General features: G+C 36.8%; 1 protein-coding gene and 1 long non-coding RNA gene across 2 annotated transcripts in view; both read right to left on the bottom strand.

Annotated features, from left to right (window-relative positions):
* Positions 1-15160, bottom strand: part of LOC141389530 (uncharacterized) — a 1388168-nt gene that overhangs the window by 1137087 nt on the left and 235921 nt on the right. The window lies entirely within an intron of this gene.
* Positions 5801-14596, bottom strand: LOC141391263 (uncharacterized). The gene is made up of 2 exons (XR_012409605.1): positions 14096-14596; positions 5801-7076 (listed from the first exon to the last, which is right to left on the bottom strand). It is a non-coding gene; the product is annotated as an uncharacterized lncRNA (long non-coding RNA).

Here is a 15160-nt window from a genome sequence, read left to right on the forward strand (position 1 = left end):
TATTTTGAAGGTTGTGGCATCAATATCCAACCGAAATGGCTGAAATTTGGTATTTAGTCTTCGTTGAAAGTATCAAACTTCTCAGCAGGAATTTGTATGTATACCCCCACGGTTCCATATAGCCCCCATAGAAGGGTATTTAGTCTCCGTTGAAAGTATCAAACTTTTCAACAGGAATTTGTTAGTATAGTCCCACGTTTTCATGTAGACCCCATAGAAGGGTACCTCCCGATTTTCTGTAATATGAGAGATTGTGGCCTTAAAAGTCAAAGAGCACACAACTTTCCACAAGAAATTTGTCAGTCAAGTTCTACGTATTTATATAGCCCCCATAGAAAGGTTCCTTCGGATTTTCAGAATTTTGAAGGTTGTGGGCTCAAGTATCCCACCGAAATGGCAGAAATTCGGCATTCAGTCTTCGTTGGCTATTTTGAAAACTTTCGAACCGAGATTGTCTGTTGTCAGCGGATAAACACGTTCAATTCGAAAAATGTTATATAAAGGTCCATATCAACTCTTTTAAAGGGTTTTGCTAAATTTTCCTTCTAAAGAGGATGTAACTTGTCATTTTGGAATCTCAATGGGTAGAAAACCAAAAAGCAGAAAAGTACTTGGCCCAGATGAAACTTGTACCGTCGTATGGGGGGCGGTGAATACAAGTTATAACAACAAAACTCAAAGCTATTCGAGAGCAGGTCCTAAACTGAACTTTTCCGAACTTTTGTGTGGGAGGTACCCGAAGGAGTGGGCCGATTGAGTCCATATTAGAACCTCATCTAGGTCTGGTAGAAATTTCACGATGTGCAAGTTATGGACCAAATCGTTTATTCCCTTCTGTCTGTCTGGCTGGAGCGCACGATAACTGTCCAACATATTAACCGATTCCGTCCAAAATTTGGCTTTCGTAATATTTTGCCCAAACTTAGTTTAAGTTCGAAGATGGGCTTTATCTTTCCACTCCTTCCGGTACCTACCGATTGAGTCCATATTAGAACCTCATCTAGGTCTGGTAGAAATTTCACGATGTGCAAGGTATGGACCAAATCGTTTATTCCCTTCTATCTGTCTGTCTGGCTGGAGCGCACGATAACTGTCCAACATATTAACCGATTCCGTCCAAAATTTGGCTTTCGTAATATTTTGCTCAAACTTAGTTTAAGTTCGAAGATGGGCTTTATCTTTCCACTCCTTCCGGTACCTCCCCCATAAAAGTTCGAAAATGTTCGGAAAATTTGTGCGCACGTATATCTTGAAGGAAGTAACCGTAGCCGTAAAAATAGTTTTGAACCATGTTGACGACTTTTGAGATTTTCCAAATTTTGTTGGCGATTTGACTTTTTTTATGACGATTTCCGATTAAAAGTTGTCGGCAACACTGCCTGGGGCTCATTCTACGAAAACTGAACTTTGTTCCAGGCTGTTCCCTAAAAGTTCTAGTCCACTACATTTGGAATTTCACTAAAATATAGTACCTGAAGGAAAATAAAGTAGCTCATTTCGTGTAAACGCTACGGCAATTTACTGAAACGGTTTTTAAAGACAACAATCCTACCAACCTAAAAAATATAATGAACACTATATATGTTATAGTTTCCGAGAAATAGCTATTTATTTCTCTAGAATTTTGCAAAAATTTCTAAAAAATATTCATCTTTAGGAGCACGCCACTCATTCCACTAATTTTTTGGTTTCCTTAGTTTCAAATATGTTGATTATAATAATTATATTATATTATAATTTTCGAATCCCAAATAGAAATTAACAATCAGTCCAAACTGCGTACACTGTTAGGGACCGCAAGTACTACATATTGATATTTAGTATGGAAGGTACCTGTACCTGATCTATGTCTGGGACAGAGATTAAGATGTACAAATCGTTGCACCAATTCGGTTACTCCTTCCGAGAATCATGGTGCACACCATTTTGAATAATTGAGCGATATGTATCCCTTCTTTGCCCACTTCCTGAATATAATAGGTCACGCTATTATGGACTATGTCATTTTCATATTAATATTCAGTGCAAAGTTATATTCACATAATTGTAATGTCATTTATTACACATAAATCCAAAATAAATGACTACAATAGGTAATGGCCAATTAGTGGTGGCATACCCCAAAAACCACCATTTATCTCAAACAAAGGGGAATATTGAATAAATACCACAAACTATTTAATATATTATTAAACACCGTGATAATGGATTGGCTATCAATTGTGGAGAATTATGACATTACATACTTCCTTACATTCGCACATAGCAACATTATGAAAATAATTGAAAGTTAAGTAATAAAAATAATAATATTAATAATAATAATGTATGTATTTAAAATTGAACGCCTTGCCTGAGGCTGCAAATATAGATGTTATGAGTATGTGGCAAAGCGAGACAATGGTTGTTATGTCGTATTATAATGTCTACATAAATAAAATCCTCAAAGGTACTGTAGTCTATGACAGTGAAGAGAACAACAAAAAAAAACAAATGTCTGTATTCAACAACAAAACCAAAAATTTTAATTAACAGGTAACTCAAACCACAAATTAAGTGAACAGTGAATAATTGGCCGAATCCCTTACCATTTGTTAAACCTTTTATCTGGCATTTGCTTGTAATGGAGCATAATGTTACGTCTGGGCCAAGTGTTGTTGTTGTTGTTTCTTTGGTCTTAAATGATCAAATTTAAATTATATCTATGTACGTAACCGCAATTTTCGCAACTTAATCTTTTTTGTGAGAGTGAAAGTTCACAAAAGGCGTTAAATACTTTTGTTTTGCTTTTATATTTTTCAACATTCTTTAGACTTATGCCTACAAACAAAATAATGAGAAACTGATTAACATAATACCAAATGGACAATACGTATCTTGATGGAAGGCTTTTGTGAGTACATGGGGGTTAACAAAGTACTTTTGAGAAGTCATTTTTACTTACAAATAAAATCATAATGTAAAAACCAGTAAGGAAAGAATCAAAGTCGGGCGGGTCCGACTATATGATACCCTACACCACTATGTATAAGACAAATATATATGTAAGCAATATATTTTGTGACACTTATTTCTAGACCAAATTCTGTCACACTTTCCAAATTTCATCAAAATGGGTAGCAAAATACCCCTCTGTAAAGTAGGCAACATTTCCTGAGTATTTCAGCCATGTAAGACTTCTCTACAAGTGGCGCCTTAGGACACGCCGTAAGACGATATACAGTAGGTCTCATATCATTGAGCAAATATGAATCGAGATGCACTCATTGAGAAGGTGGAGAAGTCTCCCCTGTCCTTCTGGGATTGTTGTGGAACAATCATATATCCAAATATTAACTGATTTTAACATAATTTGGCACATTTATTTCTAGACCAAATTCAGATACAAGTTTCCAATTTCATCCAAATTGGGCAGATATAGGGTGTTTTGTGTAATAAACACCACAAATCGGCCGACAATATTTATGAGAACTATAGTCAAATCTGAGCCGATTTCGATAGAATTTTGTACATTTATTTCTAGACCAAATTCCGCCACACATATCAAATTTCATTGAAATCAGACATACATATGTATAATGCGGCTTTGGTGCATCAAATACATGCAATCGGCCGAAAATATATTTATATTGCAGCTATATCCAAATCTGAACCGATTTCGATTGTACATTTATTTATAGGCAAAAATCGTCACACATTCAAATTTAATCAAAATTGGACATATATATCGTGATTGGTGCACCAAATACCTAAAATAGGGCGAATATATAGATGAGAGCTATATCGAAATCTAACCCGATTTCAATATAATATGGCAAACTTTCTTCTAGATCTAATTTCGTCACATATTTCAAATTTCATATTTCATATTTCAAATTTCGGAAATGCATAAATCGACTCAGAATGTGATTCTATGTATACCACTAATAGGAAGTATGGGTGTATCTCGCTTCCTTTTGCACATACTATTATTATTATTATTATTATTGTTATTATTATTATTATTATTATTATTATTATTATTATTATTATTATTATTATTATTATTGTTATTATTATTATTATTATTATTATTATTATTATTATTATTATTGTTATTATTATTATTATTATTATTATTATTATTATTATTATTGTTATTGTTATTGTTATTGTTGTTGTTATTGTTATTGTTATTATTATTATTAATATTATTGTTATTATTATTATTATTGTTATTGTTATTGCTATTGCTATTGTTATTGTTATTGTTATTATTGTTATTATTATTATTATTATTATTATTATTATTATTATTATTATTATTATTATTATTATTATTATTATTATTATTATTATTATTATTATTATTATTATTATTATTATTATTATTATTATTATTATTATTATTATTATTATTATTATTATTATTATTATTATTATTATTATTATTATTATTATTATTATTATTATTATTATTATTATTATTATTATTATTATTATTATTATTATTATTATTATTATTATTATTATTATTATTATTATTATTATTATTATTATTATTATTATTATTATTATTATTATTATTATTATTATTATTATTATTATTATTATTATTATTATTATTATTATTATTATTATTATTATTATTATTATTATTATTATTATTATTATTATTATTATTATTATTATTATTATTATTATTATTATTATTATTATTATTATTATTATTATTATTATTATTATTATTATTATTATTATTATTATTATTATTATTATTATTATTATTATTATTATTATTATTATTATTATTATTATTATTATTATTATTATTATTATTATTATTATTATTATTATTATTATTATTATTATTATTATTATTATTATTATTATTATTATTATTATTATTATTATTATTATTATTATTATTATTATTATTATTATTATTATTATTATTATTATTATTATTATTATTATTATTATTATTATTATTATTATTATTATTATTATTATTATTATTATTATTATTATTATTATTATTATTATTATTATTATTATTATTATTATTATTATTATTATTATTATTATTATTATTATTATTATTATTATTATTATTATTATTATTATTATTATTATTATTATTATTATTATTATTATTATTATTATTATTATTATTATTATTATTATTATTATTATTATTATTATTATTATTATTATTATTATTATTATTATTATTATTATTATTATTATTATTATTATTATTATTATTATTATTATTATTATTATTATTATTATTATTATTATTATTATTATTATTATTATTATTATTATTATTATTATTATTATTATTATTATTATTATTATTATTATTATTATTATTATTATTATTATTATTATTATTATTATTATTATTATTATTATTATTATTATTATTATTATTATTATTATTATTATTATTATTATTATTATTATTATTATTATTATTATTATTATTATTATTATTATTATTATTATTATTATTATTATTATTATTATTATTATTATTATTATTATTATTATTATTATTATTATTATTATTATTATTATTATTATTATTATTATTATTATTATTGTTGGGGCCACTCCTCAACTTCTCAACGGTGGATCACCACGGAGATGGGTTTCCTGACCGACCGGAGTTCGCCACAAGCCTATGCCGGACGCTGGCAGCGCCACAATGGGATGTGCAAGGAAGAGATGAGCGCTGGACGGGCGATATCCTCGGACGGTAACTGGAACACTCACGTCGTGTCTCTCGGAAGACAAAGTAGCACAGGATGGGTTATTTCTTTCGAGGGAATCTTTTCCGTTCTCCTCCAGTTTTTATTATTATTTTCTTTTATTGTTCGAATTCAAGGTTTACAAATTTGTTTTGTGACTTTAAGTGTATTGATAGTTAATGCAAATCTATGTTTTTTCAAAAACAAAAAAAGACTTCAATTTAAACTTTGATTTTTCTACTTTACGCACTGTAAAGTAGAAAAATCAAAGTGGAGTTTTTGACAATGAGCGACTAGAGTGCGAAAAAAAAGAGAATAGTGGAGAGCAAAACAAAAAACTCTATGTAGCCGCAATGCTGGCTACCGCCGTCAATAAGAACGAGGGTGGGTGACGTTTATGGGCATAACCTTTTGGATCAGTGATGTCAGTGCAGCGTTTTCCCATAAACATCCTCCCCCCGTTGGGATAATATCCCAACTAAAGGAGCAATTCATTATGTATAGATATATATAAGGGAAATAAATACAAATTCACTCTTAAGCAATAGATAATCTATAGAACGTATAATTTTTATAGGGTATAATACAACAGGAACCCGCCTGAGCACCTCGAAGTCTTCTACGTGGGCTGGAGTTAAGATCTCTTGGGCACCTCTCCAAAAAAGGTCCAACCAAATATGGTATTCTGGACGTACGGCATGTTGGGCTCCAAGATGGGAAGCCCCATGTATACCCCTTCTATAGCATCCTTTCCCAGGACTACACTTATGACACCAGGACGGTGGAGCTCGGTGTTAGCCACCGCATCCTTCGGGTAGACGAATGGTATTCGGTGGACATCAAGACAGTGCCAAGGCTCGATAATGCGGTCCGTTCTGGCGACTCGCAATGCTGCTGTGTATGTTCTAACGTTGTTGTTGGCAGACGTCAACACCACCTTAAGACAAGAGCCGAACTGGGAGCCATACGCAGGCAGTGGATGACCAAAGTATACACAACTGTCTTCCGCTAGTGGATTAAGCAGCACACGCACTTTCACGGGAGCTCTATTTTCCCAGGGCTGTGGAGGAAGGCCTCTGCCGTCATCTTCATCCAATACTTTAGGCTGTTATCCAGGGGATGAAGCAGAGTATGATGGGCTAAACCGCAGATCCGACATCCTGTCGGCCATGGACAAGAGGAGATACGGTGTCCCATACCGAGGCAATTGACGCAGTATCCCGAGCTACGCACGAAAAATCTCTTTGCTTCGGGGTCCAACTGGAGAAACGTCCTACAGTGACGCAAAGAGTGCCGGGTGCGACATATGGGACACTTGTAGTTATCATTATAACTCATCTGAAATGGAAAGAAGAGGCTATTAAGCAAAACGGTTTCAAGAGGTATGGGTTCAGAAGGCCTTTGCTTCGAGGGTAAGACTTCAGGGGACAGCAGTGGCGGGTCAGTGTGGGAGGTTTACTCAGACCGAGGAAGGAGGACAAGCTTATGGATCGGCCGAGAGATGGTCCCACTTTGTGTTTTTAAGTCTACCACCCGAACTCGGTTGTCCTGCCCATAGTGTAACTTCACAATACGACCTAGACGCCACTCGTTTGGAGCCAGAGCGTCACTATGGACCACCACCAAATCGTTCAACTGCAGATCGGCTTCGGGCTCTTTCCATTTAGGGCGTTTGTGGAGCTCTTTCAAATATTCTAACTTCCACCGGAGACAGAACTCCTGGGAAATCCACTTAACCCGCCGCCACCGGCTAATCAACGATGTTTTATTCTCTTCTTCAGGCGGCTCAGCTGGGGAAAGGAGAGACCCCCCAATCAGAAAGTGGCCTGGAGTAAGGGCACCAAAGTCGTCAATATTATCGGACAAGGGGGTTAGAGGCCTAGAATTGAGGCAGGCCTCGATGGAAGCCAAAATGGTCGAGAATTCCTCAAAAGTGTGCCTGATTTGGCCTGATATCTTCTTAAGGTGGGTTTTGCAGCTTTTGACACCTGCCTCCCAGAGCCCACCCATGTGCGGCGCAGAGGCAGGTATGAAATGCCACTCCAGCTTTTGGAAGCCAAACCGGGTAATAGCATCTTCCTGGACTTCTGAAACAACTTTCATGAATCGGGCCCTGATTTCTCGGTCGGCACCGACAAAATTCTTGCCGTTATCAGAGTAAACATGTCGTGGACAACCACGTCTGGCGACAAAACGGGACAGGGCAGCGAGAAAGGCAGGAGTAGAGAGATCCCCTACGGGCTCTAGATGGATGGCCTTCGTGACGAAACAGACGAACAAGCAAATATACCCTTTGGACACACGGCAGCCCCTACCGTTGAAGTTCTTAATTTCAAAGGGCCCAGCAAAATCTACCCCAGTGGTGGAGAACGGCCTGTCGAAAGTGGTTCGCTCGGGAGGAAGAGCAGCCATCTGTTGTGTCTGTCGCCTCCTTTGGGCCATTACACACCTCATACACTTCCGGTAGCACGATTTCACAAGATTCCTCCCCCTTATGATCCAGCACTCAAGGCGGGTGGTTGCGAGAGTAAGCTGGATCCCTCCATGATTCGTCTGCCTGTGGACGTGGTCGACATAAAGCTCTGCGAACCTGCTCCGGCATGCCAACACGATCGGGTACCTTTCGTCGAATGACAAGGACGGAGTGCAGCCTAAGCGTCCGTTCGCCCGGATTAGCTTATCTTGGTCCAGGAAGGGATTGAGAGAAAGCAGGGGACTCCGCGATTCCAGTCGGCGGTTCTTCAGGAGACAATCGTACTCCGCTGGGAAATAAATTTGCTGAGACAACAACATTAGGCGACGCCGGGCGAAGCAAATTTCCTCGGCGGAGAGCTTCATGCTGCCAAAGCTGGCCTCCTTTCTGCTCGCTGGGTGTGTTCTGCGGACAAAACGATACATATACGCAATCGCGTGAATAGCGGTTGAGAGGCGAGAAAACCTTTTTAGGACGTCTTCCTCCACGGCAGATCGAGCAAAATGCGCCCTAGACACCTTCGATTCCAGGACGGTGTCCGGGATATGGACAAAGGGAGGCCAATCTTCTTCACCCAGTTCGAGCCATTTCGGTCCGTGCCACCATAATGCACACTCCTTTAGTTCTAAAGGAGTCCGCCCCCGGGTTGCCAGATCTGCCGGGTTTTCGTTTGTTGGCACATGTCGCCAACCATCTCCAATCTTTTCTTGAATGACTGCCACCCGGTTCGCTACAAACGTCGTCCAAGTATACGACGGTTTTTTGAGCCATGAAAGAACTATGGTCGAATCCGACCAAGCGAACAACGGAGCCTTTGGGATCTCTAACTGGGCAAGAATAGAATCCACTAGTTCTGCTAGAAGAAGGGCACCGCATAGCTCTAAGCGCGGCAATGAAACCCTTTTCAACGGGGCCACCTTTGATTTCGCGACCAACAAATTCGTGAAAAAACAACTCTCTACTTCTACCCTTAAGTACAAAGCAGCAGCATATGCCGATTCCGACGAATCGCAGAAACCATGCAGCTGAATTGAGCAAATTGGCGAGTAATTAACCCAGCGCGGGATACTAATCTCATCAATTCCCTTCGAATTCGAGACAATGGTTTTCCAATTTAACAGACTCGCTGGCTTCAACGGATCATCCCATCCGATGTCCTCCAGCCACAGCTGCTGCATAAATATCTTCGATGTGACAATTATTGGAGAAAGCCATCCCAGCGGATCAAAAATCCTAGCAATAATTGACAACACTTGCCTTTTTGTGTACGAAGTTTTCTCCTCTATTCTCTCCATCACGAAATAAAAACTATCAGAGGACGCGTTCCAGCGAATACCCAGTGTCTTCGCGGAACTTTTATCACCAAAGTCGAGGAACTCCTCATGCAGAAGATGGTCACGAGCAAGACCCTCTAAAATATCTTTCGAGTTTGACGTCCACTTCCGGAGCTCAAAACCCGCCGAGTTTAGAATCCCTATAAGCTCATCGCGGGCTTTTAGGCCATCTAAAACCGTATGTACTCCCACCAACGCATCATCTACGTACATATTGTTTCTCAATATTTTAGAGCCAATGGGGAAATTCTTCTCTTCGTCATCTGCCAACCTTAAAAGCGTCCTAAGTGCCAAATAAGGTGCACAGTTGACGCCAAAGGTGACAGTCTTCAGCTGATAATCATTAACTTCCTCTTCTGGGGAAGTTCTGAATAATACACGCTGATATTTAGCATGCTTTGGATTGATCCAAATTTGACGATACATTTTCGAAATATCAGCATTGAATACATATTTGTATAAACGCCAATTTAGGACCAGTGAAACTATATCTTTTTGCAGCGTCGGCCCTACATAAAGTGCATCATTTAAGCTTTTCTTCTCCGCCGAGAGACTTGAGGCATTAAATACTATTCTCAATTTCGTTGTGACGCTGTCCGGCTTAAATACGCCATGATGTGGGAGGTAGAAACCGTTCTGATAATCTGTGAAACCCTCAACTTTCTCCATATGACCTAGGGACAGATACTCTAAAATGACGCGATCATAGTCGGACTTTCGACTGGGATTCCGCATTAGAACCGTTTCGTTGCGCAAAAACTGAGCCAGAGCTACATATCTACTCGATCTAGCCATCCACGAGAAAGGTACGTCAGATCGAAAGGGCAAGTCAACTACATATCTACCGTCCGGTGCTCGCACAGTTGTAGACTGGTAGATTTTCTCGCATATCTGGTCATCTAAGGAGACAATCGGTGCCTTTGGCACCTCTTCCATCTCCCAAAATCGTGCTAACTGATCTTGTATCGACACCCTTGTACAATGGGTAACACTAACCGACTGCGAACCGACCAATTGCGCGGCCGGTCCAGTCAGAACCCAGCCAAACACAGTCTCTTGGGCCAAAAGAGAGCCGAGGATATTTTTTCTTACCCCACCGAGTAATATTATTGGATACACATTACCACCGAGTAAGATGTCAACCGGGCCACATTCGTAGAATTTCGGATCGGCCAAATCAAGATTCGGTAGGTCGTTAGATCGAATTCCGTCTAAAGGCTGGGTGGGAATGTCTCCCATTATTTTGGGAACAACAAACGCCTCTAAGTTCAACCTGAAAGAACTATCTTTCATCGGGCCAATTGTAACAGAGGCAACTTTAGAGCATTTTGTTAAATGCTCACCTCCTAATCCAGATATATCAGCACTTACAGAATCAGTAGGCAACCTCAACTTTTTCTGAACTTTCGAGGAAATGAATGTATCGTCCGAGCAAGGATCAATTAAGGCTCGGATAGTATAAGAAATTCCCTTCGTCCAAACCCTTAACAACGCTGTGGCCAGCATTGTCTTGTTTGAAATAGCGGTATGAAAATTTCGAGCACCTGCTGAAGTTGTTGGGCCAGTTTGCGCCACCCTGGTATCGGAAGTGTCAGATCGAGTAAGATTCTGGACATCTACGCCAACATTCCCACTATTTTGAGGCAACTGTACTTTGTGGAGGAGAACATGATGTCTCGAATTGCACTTCGAACAATTTCCTGATTTGCAATCTGCTGCCCTATGGCCTTGAGCCAAACACTTTAGACACCGGTTCTCCCTTTTAACCACACTCAATCTCTTTTTGAAATCCATACACAAAAATTTCGGGCAAGATTTCAAGGAATGAGAACCTTTGCATAGGTTGCACTTGTTATTATTCACATTCGTGTGATGTACTCTGAACTGTTTCGACCTCTCAAATTGACTACACTTAGGACGCGAAGTTTGGTTTGATTGACTGCCGTTCGAGCCAGTAATATCGGAAACGCTTTCTAGGGCTTTAAACCTTTCCGTTAGGAACTTGTTCAGATCCTCCCACCGAGGCATTTCAGTTTTTTTAACCAAACTTTGCTCCCAGAGCGATAGGGTAAGTTTAGGCATTCTAGTTGAGCATTGATATACGAAAATCGGGTCCCAAGATCTCACATCGATCTTATACAATTCGAGAACCGAAATGCAATTCGTAATATCACGCTGCAACCTTTTCAACCCACTAGCTGACTCTTGCCCGCAATGGGCCAGATTGAATAGGTTTCTCAACTGAGTATTAATCAATATCCTTGTGTTGTCATATTGGCTTACTAGATTGCTCCAAGCAATCGTAAATCCTTCGGAAGTCAAGGGAATGTGCTGAATTATTTCCCTTGCCTCTCCACTTGTCTTCTGGAGAAGGTGATACAGCTTCTCGACCGGAGTAAGCTTCTTGTTATCTATGTATATGGCCGTGAACAAGTCACGAAAACTCGGCCATGATACATAGTCACCCTGAAAAACTTCGGTATCGCACGGTGGCACAGATACCGATGAAGAAGACTTGTGACTAACGGAACTTGGGACAGCTTTAACCTTCTCTTTGTGTTCCCCCAGGACATTAATACATCTTATATAGCTCTGATGAGCAAGTTTTTTATTTGTTTTGAGGGCCTCTCTATTCTTTTTGAGACACTCGGGGTCGCCTGCACAATTTTTATAGGCTTCCTTCCATTCGCCCCACAAAATTTGGAGCTCCGATTTTTCCGCTTCAATCGCATGCTCATTATACTTTGACGTCTCAGAATCCTTAAGATTCTCCTCAAAAGACTTAATTTCGTCACATTGACGTAAAAATTCTTCGAAGTCCGCCATCTTCCCAAATATGCTGTAAGCTAAACACTTTACCGTCCAAGACCTAGACTTCAACGCTAGAAACTCTTAGACTTTGAGTCAGAATCAAACTCCAAATTGAGTTAGAACACCACTGTGAGCGACTGTCAAAGTTATCGAAAAGAGCAAGTTGTTCTTGGACACAAGAAAGATGATAAAAGTGCACTTCAAACCTACGGGGCGATCTCAAGACGCTTCTGTCTCTAATTGAGTAAGAATCAGACTCCAACTTGAGTTAGAAAGCAACCCTGGGAGCGACTGTCAAAGTCATCGAAAAGAGAAAGTTGTTCTTGGACACACGAAAGATGATAAAACTGAACTTCAAACCCACTGTGCGAACTTAAGACGCTCTTGTCTCTACTTGAGTAAGAACCGCACTGAGCAATATGCTTCCTCTCGTTACTGGTACAAACGAGCCAATACCTTCTATCGAACAACTTTGTACCAATTTACTTGAATTGTATTTATTATTAGTTTTTCGTGGGTATAACGTATCTTCACCGGTTTTACGGGTGCAACCTTTCCAAAAGTTACTGACCACTCAAATTCACTCTAGAAATTAAGCAAGGATATTTCTTCTCTCTATTCTTGATTTTTATATTCATATAAAACTTTACGAAAATCCGCTGTGCCGAAATGCAGAACTCAATTCCCGCCTTTATACGTGAGCAAGACTACATCGGTAACTATTTTGCCGAAAATCAACCAAAAGGTTTTAATAATTCCAAACCTGTGTCCAATATATCCCACTGTGCCGGTTAACACCCAAAGAGCAAGATAATTAATAGTTGAATCAACAAAACTTAAATTTTTCAATTCACCACCAATGCTGTTTTAGCCCACAGTGCGTCCAACAATGTTAATTATTTCGTTTCACGCAAAGACACTTTATAACAAAGGTAACTCCAATACCTTACATTCATCTAATGTTTTAATTACGATTAAGTTCTGTCAACCAAATGTTGAGACAAAGAACTATTCGATTTTGTTTATAACCATATCGTTCAGCAAGCACCGAACAGACACACAAAGATTGTCTGTTTTGTTTTTTTGTTTTTCTTTTTTCTAATCCGTCTCGCTTTCCTTCTTTTGGTGTGTTCGTTTACTTACAATTTGTACAAATTGTTACTGGATGTTGTTCGTTTACCCCACTGTACCATGCAAAAGACCTTAGTTGATTACAAGAAGTTACTGGACTTGTACAAATTTGTACAAATTATTGAGTAAACGAACAGACCTTTTATGAGCAAGAAAACCAAAAACACCACCGAAATTCACACAAGCGTCAATAACCAAATATGCAGCGAACCAATGCACTCATTGAGAGACTAATGCGAGAGAACGTCAACGGCAACTGCGACAGCGCAACGCTAACAGCACGTCCGTCAGCAGCACTGACTGCGCAACTCTGCTAGCCTAGCAAAGTCTACACACAACAACAATGCAATTCATCCAAAGGAATGGAATAAGTATTGGCGAACAAAAAAATTTGCCGGTTCTGTACAATAAGAACAACAAGAAAATTCCACAACAAGAGCAAGAACCGCAAAACTTTGTAACGGGACACAAAGGCCAAAGAACTGTTTTGACATTGAAACCTTGGTACAAAATTGTTCTTGATAACCTCCAAAATGCTTGGGACAGACAGGCCAATTGTTATCGTCTATTTATGTTACAATATGTACATTGATGCCACTGGTACTTACAATTGTTGCGATACCTTCAGTTTCCCTGGATAGTCGTTCCTTCTTCTGCCGGTCTCTGAAGGACCATATGTTGGGGCCACTCCTCAACTTCTCAACGGTGGGTCACCACGGAGATGGGTTTCCTGACCGACCGGAGTTCGCCACAAGCCTATGCCGGACGCTGGCAGCGCCACAATGGGATGTGCAAGGAAGAGATGAGCGCTGGACGGGCGATATCCTCGAGGGCACTTACCCGGACGGTAACTGGAACACTCACGTCGTGTCTCTCGGAAGACAAAGTAGCACAGGATGGGTTATTTCTTTCGAGGGAATCTTTTCCGTTCTCCTCCAGTTTTTATTATTATTTTCTTTTATTGTTCGAATTCAAGGTTTACAAATTTGTTTTGTGACTTTAAGTGTATTGATAGTTAATGCAAATCTATGTTTTTTTCAAAAACAAAAAAAGACTTCAATTTAAACTTTGATTTTTCTACTTTACAGTGCGGTGGAGTTTTTGACAATGAGCGACTAGAGTGCGAAAAAAAAGAGAATAGTGGAGAGCAAAACAAAAAACTCTATGTCGCCGCAATGCTGGCTACCGCCGTCAATAAGAACGAGGGTGGGTGACGTTTATGGGCATAACCTTTTGGATCAGTGATGTCACTGCAGCGTTTTCCCATAAACAATTATTATTATTATTATTATTATTATTATTATTATTATTATTATTATTATTATTATTATTATTATTATTATTATTATTATTATAATTATTACTATTATTATTGTTATTATTATTATTATTGTTATTATTTTATTATTATTATTATTATTATTATTATTATTATTATTATTATTATTATTATCATTATTATTATTATTATTATTATTATTATTATTATTATTATTATTATTATTATTATTGTTGTTGTTGTTGTTGTTATTATTATTATTATTATTATTATTATTTGTTTGTTTTGTTTATTGTTGAAGTTCAATCTCATTTTCGATTGTTTGAGTGGAGTATTCCCCCATTGGCTCAACTTCATTTATTACCCTCTATTACAGAGAGTAATGTTATTATTA

The sequence above is a fragment of the Musca autumnalis genome, unplaced genomic scaffold (genome assembly GCF_047663935.1).
Source record: "Musca autumnalis isolate F117 unplaced genomic scaffold, ASM4766393v1 scaffold_1, whole genome shotgun sequence".
Lineage (NCBI taxonomy): Eukaryota > Metazoa > Arthropoda > Insecta > Diptera > Muscidae > Musca > Musca autumnalis.